The sequence below is a fragment of the Oncorhynchus mykiss genome, chromosome 6 (assembly GCF_057628025.1).
Source record: "Oncorhynchus mykiss isolate SJ-2025 chromosome 6, ASM5762802v1, whole genome shotgun sequence".
NCBI classification, from domain to species: domain Eukaryota; kingdom Metazoa; phylum Chordata; class Actinopteri; order Salmoniformes; family Salmonidae; genus Oncorhynchus; species Oncorhynchus mykiss.
Window position 1 is genome coordinate 35,364,646 of NC_143027.1, and position 16,215 is coordinate 35,380,860.

Consider the following 16,215-nt stretch of genomic DNA (forward strand, 5'->3'; position numbering starts at 1 on the left):
ACCCTGACATTATGTGGCTGAGCGATGAGGAGAAACTGAAATAGTTTTTTTGTCCATTGTGTATTTCCTTTTGCGGAATATTTAGATAAAGCCTGGAATTAAAGAAAAAGGGCGACTTGTAATTAAATTGTTAAAATATTTTGCTTCTATGTGGTAAATGGTACGTGTGTATATAGATTGTTTATAGGCTTGTCTCCCATATGAATCTTCTATGTGGTAAATGGTACGTGTGTATATAGATTGTTTATAGGCTTGTCTCCCATATGAATCTTCTATGTGGTAAATGGTACGTGTGTATATAGATTGTTTATAGGCTTGTCTCCCATATGAATCTTCTATGTGGTAAATGGTACGTGTGTATATAGATTGTTTATATTCTTGTCTCCCATATGAATCTTCTATGTGGTAAATGGTACGTGTGTATATAGATTGTGTATAGGCTTGTCTCCCATATGAATCTTCTATGTGGTAAATGGTACGTGTGTATATAGATTGTTTATAGGCTTGTCTCCCATATGAATCTTCTATGTGGTAAATGGTACGTGTGTATATAGATTGTTTATAGGCTTGTCTCCCATATGAATCTTCTATGTGGTAAATGGTACTTGTGTATATAGATTGTTTATAGGCTTGTCTCCCATATGAATCTTCTATGTGGTAAATGGTACGTGTGTATATAGATTGTTTATGGGCTTGTCTCCCATATGAATCTTCTATGTGGTAAATGGTACGTGTGTATATAGATTGTTTATAGGCTTGTCTCCCATATGAATCTTCTATGTGGTAAATGATACGTGTGTATATAGATTGTTTATAGGCTTGTCTCCCATATGAATCTTCTATGTGGTAAATGGTACGTGTGTATATAGATTGTTTAAAGGCTTGTCTCCCATATGAATCTTCTATGTGGTAAATGGTACGTGTGTATATAGATTGTTTATAGGCTTGTCTCCCATATGAATCTTCTATGTGGTAAATGGTACGTGTGTATATAGATTGTTTATAGGTTTGTCTCCCATATGAATCTTCTATGTGGTAAATGGTACGTGTGTATATAGATTGTTTATAGGCTTGTCTCCCATATGAATCTTCTATGTGGTAAATGGTACGTGTGTATATAGATTGTGTATAGGCTTGTCTCCCATATGAATCTTCTATGTGGTAAATGGTACGTGTGTATATAGATTGTGTATAGGCTTGTCTCCCATATGAATCTTCTCTTTGTGCCAGACTGGGTTCAAATGCCTTTTGTTTATTTTTTTCTGTATTTATTTATGTATGTGTGTATTATTGTATATATTATTTTACTGCTCTAGGGATATAATCATTTTTTGTATAACCTTATGTACTATTATGTATTGATTTGTACCTCTTTATGCGTTGCGCAATGCAGAGAACACCAGAAGAAGAATTATCATTGAATTACCACAGTGAATTATTGTCATGTTTATTTATGGGTCAATTAATCCCATAAGAGATGGGTTGCCAATTGGCGAAAATCATTCATTCAAAAATGTCATTTCATTCATGCTCTTCCACCGTTATCGATCGTCAGCGTTGGGCAATGCAAATTGCTGTAGCTAACCCAGGGTATTTTATCATCAATGGAGAGTCATTATCTTCGGCAACAACCAATATCGGATTGTTAAGCCTGGGGATAAGGTGCCTAGCAAAGCCTTCAAACAGTCACTCATCTCTGGGATTGAAGCCTGATGGATGAATATATCTACTGGGACTGGTTGGTAGAGGGGTTCCTGAGGCAAACTAGTGCAGTTACCAGCTCTCATCTCATCTCCCCCTGCCCTGGTCCGTCTATCACCAGCCCTGCAGCCTTTTTATCTCCTCTGACGTAATTCATTTTTAATGTGCCTGATGGATGGAGGGTTGCTTTTTGATCTACATCAGCTCGATCAATCAGGAATCAGGACGGCTTTTCATGTTGAAAAGGACCCTCCAGAAATATTTTACCATGAGGCCCGTGATGAGGAGATCTATAGGGAAAGTTAAAGGTCCTATGCAGCCAATATCGAATAATTTCTGGGTAACAATTAAGTACCTTACTGGGATTGTTTATTTTTGACCATTTTAATTTAAAACAAAATAACCTTAAGTAAAGAGCAATTTTCCAAGCAAGAATTTTGCTAGGACAGTCTGGGAGTGGTCTGAGTGGGGAGGGGAAAAAGTCAAACTAGTTGTTATTGGCAGTGAGGTTTGGAACCCCATTCTTATTGATCTATTAACACATTTACTGCCTGGTGATGTCATCAGGCAGGCCAAAACTCCATCCCACCAAACAGGCAGATATTTCAGATAGTCTTTTCAAACAGATAGTCTTTTAAAAAATGATAGAACATTATCGTCATCATCAAAGTGTGGAAATGTATTTAAAACATGGGAAACTCGTGTTTTTGACTGCACTGGGCCTTTAAGAAGCTAAGATGAGCCTGACAAGACGCATAGATTGATGCGATACTCACCAAATGCCTTCCAGCCAGCTTCCAAAAGGCTCTTCTTGATAAATGAAAAATCCATTACTGTCTGTCTGACTTCATTTCTGCATACTATTATACAGAGAGCTTTTTGTCTTGATATCTTGCGGGCAGCCGCTCATATTTATAGAGCTTCCCGTTACTATAATACCCTTTACAGTAAGTCTAGTCTCCCGAAAGTCTTTCAGAGTGTCTGACACCCACTGGCCTCCATTCACGATAGCAGTACTTGTATTTTGAAGTATGCAGGTGCTCTAAATGGATGACCTAGAAACACTGTCTCTTTATTGAAAGATGGGGGCCCATTGAATAAGGTGCTCTTTCCCACAGTGTAGGTCTAAGCTACTCATGCCCTGTAATGAATAAATCATGGATTTCCGAAGGCACTTGCGGGTAGAAATTACAGTGTTTCAGGATGTTCATGCACACAGAAATAAAAAGGGAATAAAACATGAACATCGGCTGCCATTCCGTTCCGTTTGAGTTTTGACAGCCTAAGTTCTGCCTCTCCACCGTCATTAACAATGACGGCACAGATTCCTTGCCATGGTTAGATGGGGAAAGATATTGATGTCATTTGTTGCCTAGTGAAAATCATTTTGCCGGTGCACATTTTTATGGAAACACGTAACTGCACTAATTGTTTTCCAGTTGCAATACTTGGGCACAACATGGATTCATTTTCAAAATAAGACATTATTTTGACCACATAATAATTTATGGAAACATAATGCTAGTGACATTTCCAATAGGCTGAATTGTACAAGGTGTTAATAACAGGGAATAGAGTACATGTGTTCTGTGGAACATGACACCAAGGGCGCCATCTAAAAGTTAATTACCTAGCATACATCATTGATTGCAATGTTTGCTGTCAGGGATCTGTAATGAACCTGTCTATCCACTGTCTAAGGTCCTCTTTTACATAACATGCTGCACTGCCACTGGCTGTAAAGTACACACCTAATTTAGGACTTGAGGGAGTCAGGGACATGGCGGCCAGCATGGGGAGATTGGTATGCCGGATGCTATTTCCACAGGGTTAGATATGTGGACGGGGCTCCATATCCACTCAGTCACTGCTGGCTTACCTGAGATTAACTGTTCTCCTCGTCAAGGCTGGTGGCATTAGCTAGCCACAACTCAGTGGACCTCCGGCCTAAAGCTGTCAGGTTACTGCTGAAGGACAGAGAGTAGGCCTGCATTACACTGGCCCACAAACGTGTAGTACTCAACCTGTCCTCATATGCACAAAGTTGTTTTAGGAGAGGCCTACAGCTACCTGTAGACATTTGGATAGCCTCAATCTATATAATTTATTTGAAAACCTTTACAACTGTTAAATCATTCTTTATGAATGGCTAATTTATAGTGTTACAATGTAGTGATGGGTTTATTTTTTTGTTTTTGGTCCGAACACAGGGTTGCAGAGATACAGAATCGAACTAGTTTCTCTTGAAATGTTAATCATATCGTTTGTGGTTTTGTGTTCCTTATATTTTCAGGATAATTCCCCAAGTCTAGCGTCATATGCATGTTTCAATTTAGCTTTCCTAGTCTTTCAAACTGCCCAGGAAAAAAAACAGAACTGAAATGGACTATTTGACCAAAAGTCGAACAATGAAAATGTTTCCTCTTGCTTACTGTGCTCTACTACCTCTGCCATTAATACATCCTCAGAGACTGGTAGCCATAAAGTAAGTGTGTGTGTGTGTGTGTGTGTGTGTGTGTGTGTGTGTGTGTGTGTGTGTGTGTGTGAGAGAGAGAGAGCGTAATGCCTCGAGTTTTTAATGGAAAGTCGGTAGGATTGGGGATGACCTGTAATTACAGTCAGCTGGGAAATAATTACAAGTCTTGCATTCTAGACACAAACCCACCGATCACTCGTATTAACATGGAAGGCTGCATTAAAATATAGACAAAATAGATGCCAGTTTGGGGGAAACAGGATAGTGTATTATTTTTTCATTTGTGATACTGTATTTATCATTCTTTTAACAGGGTCTTTTCACATAATATACAGCCCTCATTCTCTCCAGGGTATCACATGACATGGTAGAGAGTCAACACTCATCTTAAACTCGTCTTTAGCCAAATCCACTGAGACTGAGTGGGGTTGTCGGATTCTTATTCTTCGCGTTTGGTAGCATCTGCTTTCTCCATCAGACTTCAATCATGTGAGTTAAGCAGGTCATAATGGTGAACAAGTTAACCACAGGGCTAACTTGACTTTCTAAAGCAGATGTAGGAAATATCTTACTCTTCATCCTCAAAGATTTTCTTCTCCCCCCATCAGTACATTTTTAGAACAGTATCTTCAGCTTTAAAAGGGAGGCAGATGCCTGTCAGAATGCCAGTCGGTATTCCCCAGACCACTGTTAAAGTGGGAGTCTGAGAAATCATTGCAGACTTGGGAGGTCAAGATGGATGAACTCCCTGATTTTTAGCTGGGTTGGAGAAATATGTCTTTAAAATCCAAGTAAAGAGGCCAAGATGCTCTCTCCACTGTACTGGCACAGCATGTGGATTTGTGAGTGTAACAAAATAACAGCCCATTACAACACAATAATAGCGGTGTTATTATGGGTTAGTACACTGTCTTTCACTGAACTATAAACAGACAATATTATTTGGTTATATTAATGTGTATTTATGTTACATTGTTGGATAGAGATGACATGAACGATCCTTGGTCGTTGGTAGGATGTACATGCATTGTGCTTTTGGCTTGGAATGTCCTTGAAAAGGGGGGTGTTGTCTTAGTAAATTGCGATGTAAAGCATTGAGCATAATAATAGGCCTATACGCATAGTCCCTGTGCCATTTGCAAAACCCGATTTGTCAAAACGTTTTTCAAGATACAAGAAGACAGGACTGTTGACATGTTCAATTGAGAGAACGACGGCACAGTGAATCAAATTAAAGATCTAGCTCTCGTGCATTGATTGCTTTGGTCTCGTCCTGTCCTCTTTTTTTTTAACACACCCAGCGGAGCGAGCTGCTTGAAGCACAGCCTGCCAACGCATTTGAAGCCAGTCTCTCTCGTATGTGCCTGGAGAGCATCGTGTCCGAGGCGCAGAGCGCGCTGCGTTTTTTCGGGAGTTCTCTAAAAGCGTCAAGAAATGGTGGATACATTCTATTGAAATGCCTAACTCACTTGAAAGGTTTTTCACAACCTGGGATATGTCATTGCTGTTATTTCCAGCGTGAAGCCGTCTTATTCTTGGAATCTATTGTTAATGATCTGTCATCGGAGCTTTTTAAAGACTTGGATTCATATCAACAGTAATCTGGTTTGACACAAAGATCTACTGTTTTTCCTTTTTCGGGAACGGGGAACCTGTTTTTAGGACTATTCTCAGAGCACGAATAGTTTCTGCTTGTGATTGAACTTTGAAGAAAAGAAGAAAAAACAGAATATAAAAAATATTGCTTATGGTTTGACAGTTTTTGCCGCTGCAGACGGAAAAAACGCTCAGTAAAGATTTATTGGTTAAGCAGGTTGGTTCTTCTGTCTTGTCTGCTCCGCTGTCGACTATTCTACACGGAATTCTGCTCGAATTTCTGTTGCGTAGCCTATTCCCGATCTGGATTTATTTGAATACGACTCGGTCGAATGGTTTTGTGAACCTATATTACATTTCTTCCCCCAATGGTTCTTTGCACGGAGGACATCGCAACTCATTTGTTTCGGTAAGGTTATGAAATTTGATAATTGGCTCATGCCAGCCAACCTTTTGCCTTATTGCAATGTTTGCCCTATGTAAGATTTATGGTAACACAAAAATCTAATAATATTTACATTATTACATAGGCCGATAGAAATTAAGAATAGCCTACCGGTAGGCTATTCCGTAGCCTATTGATGATTTCGATTTACTCGCTTTTCCCTGAGTAACGGCTATGCACAATGTATTCTATTCTGTTAGCCCAATTACTTGCACATTTTGACTTACTATATATGTCAATTATATTAATCGAATTATTTTTGGTACATGTCTAAGTCTCGTCGTGACAGACAGTAGCCTAGTCCAGTCTACAATAAATGCAACGCACGACATTGACATCATTTTAAGGTTGCGCTATGTCTGGCATCAAGTACCACAGGAGGAGCTATATAATTAGTTTTTATCACCAAAGCACGCAAGAATGTGGATGTTCAAGGTTATATCAAAACGTCTTTCAATATGACCCAAAGACGCAGAGAGGCTGTTATGCGCGCTTACCGCTCCGCTATTCTATGGCGGCTTTTGGCTTGTTTGTTAACAGTTATTTCCGTGTTCATATATTTTTTTTTAAATGTAAGTGATCCGTAGCATCTACACTGTTGTTGTGTCTGTCTAAGTAGCCTATGTTTGGAACAACACACACCTGTAGGCTACTTTACTTTATGTTGTCTTGGCGTCTCTATCGTCATTTCAGGTTGAAAGTGTCTATTCGACCCTAGAACTGAACCCCAAAATGCTGTGTTTATTAGGATAGCTATAACTTCATGTTTTATGGATAGGTTATTCCCTACAGTGTGCAAAGCATTCTTAAGGTAATAACAATGTAAGCAAATAGCTCTTTGAAAACTTTAGAGCCCCTACCTCTAGATTGCCCCTCTAGGGTTGAAAAAGCTGTCGGTGTACATGTGTATAGGCCTACATTTATTTGATACTGAACTTTTTCTTACAGCCATACTACACAAACCTGTGGGTTGTAACACGGTTACTTTTATGTTTATGTCATTTTAAACTTAGAAAAGTGTCCGTATTATGATCATGTGAGATAATACTGCTATTTTTTTTATTGGAAACGCTGTTTGAAAATGGTGGGCCTCAAGAGTTCAACAGGGTCACTGGCCTACACGTTGAGTGGGTGATTTGGACAACCATGCTTGGCTTTTTGTGTAGTGGTTCCTATGAAAAGTGGATAGATCTCCTCACACTTTACAACAACAATAACTCCTGTCTCCTTTTTGCGCGTGTTCATGAAGTGGTCTTAGTGTTTCCTTTTTGACCTTGTCGTAAATATGTATTTTAGAGCTATTTGATAGGGGGAAATATTGCCTTACTAATACATTAACGCCATTGCTACACAGTACCCACCGCCTCTACCACCTCCCTTTAAAAATATGTGTCTTTCTCCATTTCCTTCAACCAAATCTTTAATCTACTGCAGATGCAGCTCTGGAATTAGGTTGCAAAAAAGCTCTCCTTATTCATATCTTCAAAAGCCCATTTATCTCCAGCAGAAAGCTGATAAGAAAGAGGCCTGCTTGGCAAGGCTGATAAGAGGGTGAAAAAAAAAAATCCTCCAGCTATTTGTAATGTAAGAGTTCAGGCTGATCACAGCTAGCTCGGGGATACATGACAAACCTTGCGTCATAAGCCTAATGCCTCCTGCCTCAAACTAGGGGAGGAGGGGAAGGACAAACATTAAATGGAGATTTGTGTTGGATTTAATGCGGGGATTTAAAAGCAATAGTGAAACATGAAACATCGGGGAGGAAGTGGAAACGTTAAGCAAATAACCCTATTCAGAGGTCTTAATCGTGACAATATCGACTGGAAAGTGGTAATGCTATCAACCACTATCATTAAAGGTGAATGAGCAGTTAAGCTGTTTTGGTTGGAATCACCTGCCTGGCCTGCTGCAGCACATTGCGATGGTCCGTGAAATGTTGAGAGAAAACTAAAAACGTGGCAGTGAAAAATGTGTTGATGCATTTGATGTTAAATCTGTTTTAAAAAAGCGATTCGGTTTGAAGGGGTGATAAACTGCTCTAAATCCCCAACTGCACCCTGTCTGGAATGTAGATCTTAAATCCAAAATTGGCTTATTCTGATGCCTGACCTGCCTGCCCACTGTGAGAACAGGATGGTGAAATATGGCAGTAGGGTAGGTGTCTTACATACTAGAGTGAAAAACACAGCAACACTTTCACTTCACATTCATTCGGCAGCCTAGCCGTGGTACTGCTCATTCAAGGCCAGCCCTCAGGCAGTACTGTAGAGGGAGTGTTTCTCATCTCCTCTCTATCGAGCTCTCCATTCTGTTTTTCTTGTATTTTCTTTTAGTATGGAGTGAGAGAGTGTGATCTCTTATTTTGCTCTTTGGAATGGCAGAGTATTAGCAGTCCATTCACTTCAGTGAAGGATGGATGGACATTCCCTTCCAAGTGCTGAATGTGTGCTTTCTTTCCTGCAGATCCCCTGACACAGCACCAGCGCCCATAAATCACATTACGTACATCTATTGTACCAATTTGTTGTCTGGGCACTTGTGTTAAGCCTATTAAGCTGGGTGAATTGTATTGCTTGTTATGTGGCTCACCTTTGTCCGATTCGCTGGGTAGAGGCCCCCTTCGCAGTATTTAGTCTATGATTTCCCTCTTATACAGACTGAGACGGCTGCTTGTTATTAGTCTTGGATAGATTTTTTTCTAGAGGATTATTCTGAAAACACGTCATTACTATATAACAAATGACGTGTAACGTGATCGTATTCATACTTGGAGAGGAGAACACTCCCTCCTCTATACTCTACGTGTGTGCGTGTGTGTGTGTGTGTTTGAGAGCGAGAGAGCAATGGGGAATTTACAGGCTTCCCCATGGTACTTATAACGTCTTAATGCTGGCAAGAGAAGGACTATAAAGCACTCTCTCTGCACCAAAAGCAGTGGGAGACCTGAGAAAGAGGAACAGAGGAAACCAGCAGCAGTGAGAAAGAGTGAGACGGGGTTGGCAAGCACCACTTTAATGTGCACTGCAGAGATGTCTGTTTTTAACATTAACGTTATAAATAACATGAATGGGCCCCACAAGGCCACTGGCCATAAAGGGACAGGGAGGTGTTGGCAAAACAAAATTCATTTTTTCCTATTTTTTTATTGCTGCGGTCCACGAACAGTGGGTCCCTGTGGAGTCTGTGTGTTGTTAACCACTCTGGATGGGTGGTATTTATGCCTTTGTTCAAATGGAAGTGACCGGTGACCTTTCCCGTGGTGTTGGCCAGCTCTGACACTGTCACACAATGGATTGCTGCCTCCATAATGTCTGTGTCACAAATGGCACTCTATTCCCTAGTGCACTACTTTTGATCAGAGCTAATGGACCCTGGCCAAAAGTAGTTCGCTATATAGGGAATAGGGGACCATTTTAGACTCAGCCAATTTGTCAACTGTGCAGCTTTTTCTCCCTCATCTCCTATCAGATGTTATTTCCTAAATGTTGGGGCATCTGCTCGCGCTGCGCTGAGTCCTGGGGGCCCGTCCTCTTTTTTCTCTCCTCGCCCCTCAGTTCTAAATGTCAACTGTGCGCCGCAACAAAGCGGCCACCTAAGGCCTTTTAAATACCTCCAGGTATTGCTGCAGTCATAGGTCAGCCAGTCACTCAGCGGGTAATGTGTTTTTCATGCTCACAGCTCACAGTGGACAGACGAGGGCCGCTCGGGCAAGGGCCACTGCACAACACAATGCCCCCACCCACCACCGGAGAGGTCAAGGGGGGAAGGGAGGAAGACGGGGTTATGGAAGGGTAGAGAGATAGTGTGTGTGTGTGTGTGGGTGGGGGGGGGATAAGAGAGCTTGGCCCCTCAGCACTCATCAGCCATGATGGGGATGTGTGCCTATGATGATGATGGTGGTGTTGTTGTTCTCACTATAGCCGCGGGATAAAGGACCCCCACTTCACATCAAACAGTCTCACAACCCCATCATAAATATTTCAGAGACCTCTGCCTTTAATCCTCGCGGCACTTCTCCAATTAGCCGCTGACGTCGGATGCTGCGAGGGCCATGATCTAAAAGGAGAGAAAATAGGGGTCTTTGATTCTGGTGCTCGCGAGCATCTATCGCCTTCACTCTCCAGCGTCCTCTCCTTATTGTGCGCCAGCCGTCTCATTGAGAGGTGGAGACACTCGAGTGAATTCTCCGCTTTTCAAGCTACCGACAAGGGTCAACCTGTAATTCTGGCAGCTTTCCTGCAAGGCCCTTCACTCAGCCCTCATCCCTCTCTCTCCTCCTGCACCTACCTCCCCCTTCCTCCTCCCCGCCTGCCCCATCCTGTCCCCAAAGCAGCTCTTTCCAGCGAGCAGGCTGTTTTTTTTTTTACCTTTATGAGGCGTAATTAAATGTGTTCTGTGCGGCGCTGCGTGGCACCCTGTCTGAGCACCAACCCCAGGCGTGCCATTAGCCAGATGTGGCTCTACTGCAGCTCTAATGATAGAGAGAGAGAACACAGTGGAGGAGAGGAGACAAACCCAGGAGTCCTCCATCACGCCATCCGAGATGTTTTGTGGGCCTAATTGCCCAATCGTTTTGTGCCCCCTTATGACTCCCGGCTCATGGATTCATTAGCCTCCCTGTGCTATGTCAGGCTAGCTAGAGTGTTCATGTTTCATCCTATGGCGGGTGGTAGGTGCTAGAGGCTCGTAGCCAATGGGGTGTCGTGGGAAGGGTGAAAACAGCTTACACCTTTACTTTGTCGGTTGCATGTAAAAGGCTACATATGTTAAATAAATTGTTATGTGGGGAAGTAATTTAGTCTATTACTGTGAATTACTTTCAATTATTCAATGCAGAGGAGAAGGAATATATGACTATATACCTGCAGGTATAATTTGAGATTGTGGTTGGGTTGGGGTTGAGATTGGATTAGGTTAGAGCTGAGATTGCGGTTGGGTTAGGGTTGAGATTGTGGTTGGGTTAGGGTTAGGGTTGAGATTGAGGTTGGGTTGAGATTGTGGTTGTTTTAGAGGTGAGATTGTGGTTGAGTTCGAGTTGATATTGTGGTTGGGTTAGGGTTGAGGTTGTGATTGGGTTGGGTTAGAATTGCAATTGTGGTTGGGTCAGGGTTGAGATTGTGGTTGGGTCAGGGTTGAGATTGTGGTTGGGTTAAGGTTGAGATTGTGGCTGGGTTAAGGTTGATTGTGGTTGGTTTAGAGTTGAGAAATGGTGTGTTTGTATCACTGACAAGTGAGATGAGCAGCAACCAGGCTATTGAAGGCACTTTCTAGAAAATACATGTTTCACCGCTGAGGCTTTGGAGGTTCTTAGGGATCCGACTGACAAACGCTGATTGATCGGCACAGATTCACCCAGCGCTTCCTTTCAACATCTCTGAGGATCTTAAGCTACAGTACAACCATTGAGCACTCTCTTTCTCTCATATTTCATTTTAAGCTCCTTTCTACTAGCAGTGTATTAAATTCTCTTTTCATCTCGCCTTGTGTTTTTCCCCCTTGGTAAGCAGATTGGACTTGGAAGCTGGTTTAATTAGATGAGAGGGAGAGGGAGAGAGAGAGAGAGAGGGAGAGGGAGAGGGAGAGAGAGTTTTCCTCTGGATACGGATGTATCGGGTGGTCTGTCTGTGAGCCGAGCTGCCTGGGGGGCTCTGTATAGCGCCGGGTGGGAAATGGTCCTACATACCAAACATACGGCGCCCTCGCTGGAAAGCAGGCCCCTTCGTTAGCAAGGAGCTGACGAGCTGCCGCTCAAGTTAGGGTAATTAACACCGCCACAGATTGTGGAACAGCTGTGCAATTTAGCACTGTGGCAACACCAGCGAGCCGAGAGAGAGAGAGAGGCTCTGCAAACAGAGGAAGGCTAGAGAGGGCTGCTTCAGAGTCCAGACCACCTAGACCAGGCCCCCCACGGCCAAACCATACAGAGGCCCTCAGCAGGGTAGCCAGGGAAAGGCATATTATTCATAGAATATTTTAAAACTTTGCCTCTAAAGACTGAAGGCTGTAATATGTTTGGTAGCAAATATAACTACCAGATGTGAACAGACTTTTAAATAGAACAGACTTTCGTCTTTGGGTAAATATATTTATAGCCTGACAAACGCTAGGCTTTCACGATCTTGTGCATACCGTACAGTACTTTAAGGCCACAGCGGTGCCTGTGTTTAAGTCCGGGAGTGAAAGAGTTAGGAGACGGCGCCTAGCTTTCGCGTATCCTTGGGTAATCTAGTTGACATGCTGATTTTGGGGGGCAGGCTGTCTGTCTGTCCGTCCCAGTCTTGTTCAATAGTTATTGTGGAGCGTGGATGGTGGGCCGCATGCATGTTAATTAAAAGGCCTCTAGACTTTCTCTCCGTGTGATTCCAGTCTCCTTTCGTCTTACTGTTCTCGGCAGTGCCTGGCCCCAGCAAAACCAAATGATATGTGAGAAGTCATTCAAGTGTCCTGCTCTCTCGTTTTTTTTTGTTTCTTTTTGATTTTATTTCATGTGTCACATTCCGCCCTTTATTTTTGTTCCCCTGGTTGTTTATCCGCGCTGATCCTTCACATCTGGTTCGGGTTTTAGCTATAGGGGAGTGATGATGTGTGGTGGAAAGAAAATGGCCTCCACATGGAGTTTTTACGCTCGAGTAGTGTCTCTTTGTGGATCCCCCCCAAACGAATTGTGACGGAGAAAGAAACCACACAAACATCCTGTGACGTTTGACGTTTTTTTTCTTCTCCTCTCGCGTTTGTGATGTTCTACAGAGATGCCCCTTGTAAAAACAGACCAATCGCAGTGGACAAAAGGATCGGCTACACAAAAACAAGATATTTCAAGTTACGTGCCACTTTTCTAAGACTTATTTACTCCTTTTAGCTCCTTGCTAAATACACAACTGCAGTTTGGTGTATTTGTATCACAGGAGGCTGCTGAGGGGAGGACGCCTCAAAATAATGGCTGGGATGGAGTGGATGGAACGGTTTCAAACCATGTGTTTGATGAGTTTGATTACTGTTCCATTTATTCCGTTCCAGCCATTACTGTGAGCCCATCCTCCCCAATTAAGCTGTAACCTACCTGTAATTTATGTAATTTACTCTATTAAACGAATGTACTTTAATGTAAACTGAACAACAACCATTTTGGGGGGCCTTGAGCCACACTGCTGCCCTTTGTCTGTTACCTGTGGCGGGTGGAAAGTAAGGGTGTGTTGTATTTCGTACGGTCGGAGAGCGGGAAATGCAGCAGGCTACTCTAATGACATGGAACTGAGCGGAGATAAAGTTGACCCTGCAGGTTTGACTCCTGATGAATGCCCCGTCTGCGGAATCTCTCTTGCTCGCTCTCTCAGCAATCAAGTGTCACTGACGCATCCGTGGCTGTCAGTCCTGCTCTGAGAGAGAGAGAGAGAGAGATTGGAGTGAGGGATCTCAGGGAACATGTTCCATTTCTGCTAATCGTGCCGACTTCGACAGACATTTCCACCGAGCTCCTCTCCACCCCTGCCATCCTCCTCCCCTCCTTGATTCAGTGACTGAGCAGGGCACAGAGAGAGAGAGACGGCCGTGTAACAACAATAATGTGTAAAATGTCTATCTACGGTAATGTGAGGGGAACGCAGGCGGGCGGCTGCAGTGTGCGCTGGGAGGCCAGACCGTGCCCCCGACGGGCCTGCCATTTATTTATCAACTGAGAGGAGAGAAGAAGAGAGAAAAGGAGGGGAGAGAAGGCTCAGGCTTCTCTGTGCCAGAGGAGGCCAGGCGGCTCATGAGGGATAGGAAATATAATTGAGCCTCTCTCTCTCCTGGCTACAGGGCTGACTCAGACAACAGCTCTGCTCCTCCTCTCCCTCTCTCTTTTCCTCTCATCCACGGTGCTCGTCGGTCACGGCTGAGAAGAGGAGGCGTCCATGGCCTTTCAGGCTCCGCACAGGGATGTCCCCAAACAAGACATGTCACTTGTGCTTACTGTGGCATTCATTTGATCAGATTAGATGTTCCCGCTTTCCTTTCCTTCCCCCCCTCCACTCTGTACTCTGAATATGCTTCTCTCAGGGGTTTGTCCTGCGCCAGGGCTGCTGGAGAACTGACTGACTGTGGCATGGCTTGGTGTGTGTGTGTGCGCGTGCGCGTGTGTGAGAGGCCCATGACATGGCTGTGTGGGGACATCCCACCTGTTGGTAGTGGGTGGTTGAAAGAACAAGTGTAGCTGTCAGAGACACAGGTGTAAAGTCTCTCCCATTGGGAGCCGGGCCCTGTTTTGGAAAGGCCTCAGCACCAACTACAGTAGGCCCACACTACTCTCTGCACTTCCAATCTACTACTGCTCTATATTCACCACGGAATCATATCTAAAGAAGTGAGAACCCTTGGTGAGACCAGGAGTAGAATCTGTGAGAAACAGGCAGCTAGGTGATCTGATTTGGTCCACAGTGTGTTGTGGTTGGGGGGATTGGGGAGCTGGTGGTGGTGGGTGGATGTTGCAGTCTTTAAGCCCATCTGTTTTTCTAACCCTAATTGCATATGGAGGTATTGATCTGTGGAGAGAGGAGGGCACCACTACCAGAAGGCCAGGCTCCCGCTGGCACCCTGCCAGCCCAGCCAGCGCTCTGCTCTGTCTGTCAATCACACGGGTGGGTGGTGGCCTGCATGGGCGGGGATGTCCATTGCCTCCTTCACTCCCTCCCTCCCATCCCTCTTTCACTCCCTCCCTCCCTACAATCCCTCCCTCTCCCTCACTCCCTACAATCCCTCCCTCTCCCTCACTCCCTACAATCCCTCCCTCTCCCTTCATTCCTTCGCCTCTAACAATAGTTCTGGATCCTCCCTGGTCCTGACTCTGACCCAGAACAATCCCAGCTAGGTCTGGCTTTAAGGACCCTTGTTACAGGAGAATAACAACCAGAGGAGGAGAGGAAGACATACCTGGAAGCAGGTCTCTCTCTCTCTCTAGCCCCCCCATCCACCCCTCCCTGCTGCGCCCAGTTTCACAGCTTTTAACACTTGATTAATTCCCCCTCTCTCTGCTAAAGCTTTTAAGCAGTGTGAGCAGAGAGAGCTGTATGATGGGGATAGAGGGTAGAGGAGATGAGTTGGGGGTAGATGAAGTTCTTGGCTCTGTTGTGTTTGAGGCAGCTCGCAGGGTTTCATTTTACCCGGGCTCTGTAGAGGGATATGGGGATTCTGGATTATGTGCTTAGGCTCCATTGGCTGGATTATGCACCTTTTATCACCAGGGCCTGTTTACAATGGATATCTCTCCGCCGTTGACGGAGATGCCTCCTTTCTACAACAGACGTGATAATATGCAAACACTGCTCCGTAAAAACAGCTTTCCAATCCGCTTTATTCCGCTGAATGCTGTATGTTTGTATGAAGGCCCCGGAGCATGGGTTTGGTAATCCAAGGATTCTCACAAAATATGGAAACATTTTGTTTGGGGAAAATTTGTTGCCTTGACACGATAGAATGTCTTGTCCGTCAATGGATCTCATCCACACAAAACAGACAAGATGCTTCACCTGAGAAACACTGAGATAATCCTAGCACTCAAAGAGAGACAGGAAAATGAACTCATAGCACTGCAGACAAAGGTTGTCATAGAATTAGCTTAAGGGCCTTTAAAAAAATAAAAAAGGTAATTTTATAAATGACACTACAGAGTTATCAGCTGTTGTCTTAATAGTAAACACTCAGCCTGCCCGATAAGACTTCCGTTAGAGAAAGAAACATGTTGACATTGAAGAGGTGCATTTTAGAGGCGCATTTGGTTAATTGACAGGAAATGGCTTTGTTAGAGTGATCCGACTGCCTGGCCCGGCTGTAGTAGAGTAATTAGCTGGTTAACCTCTCCTCTTCCCCATACTGTACAGTCATGATCAATATACTGCATAATGTGCACCTGCCAATAGCCTCAACTGAAATGGAGATCAGACAGTCGAACCAAGTGACACCCAAGGGGCTCTATATACTACAGTGCTGTGTGTGTTACCGGTCTCTCTCTGTCCATCCATTA

At 43.8% G+C, this 16,215-nt stretch overlaps 1 protein-coding gene across 38 annotated transcripts in view; it reads left to right on the top strand.

Moving 5' to 3' along the window:
* Positions 1-16,215, top strand: part of LOC110525840 (autism susceptibility gene 2 protein) — a 405,912-nt gene that overhangs the window by 328,208 nt on the left and 61,489 nt on the right. For 6 of the 38 annotated variants that reach the window (XM_090237759.1, XM_090237765.1, XM_090237761.1 and 3 more), the window contains exon 1: positions 5,515-6,182. The exons of 20 other annotated variants lie outside the window; for them this stretch is intronic. The gene's annotated coding sequence lies outside the window, so the exon portion shown is untranslated. Of the gene's footprint in view, positions 1-5,482; positions 6,183-16,215 lie in introns of those variants that run through there. 12 more of the 38 variants (XM_090237754.1, XM_090237764.1, XM_090237756.1 and 9 more) reach the window with 7 other exon arrangements.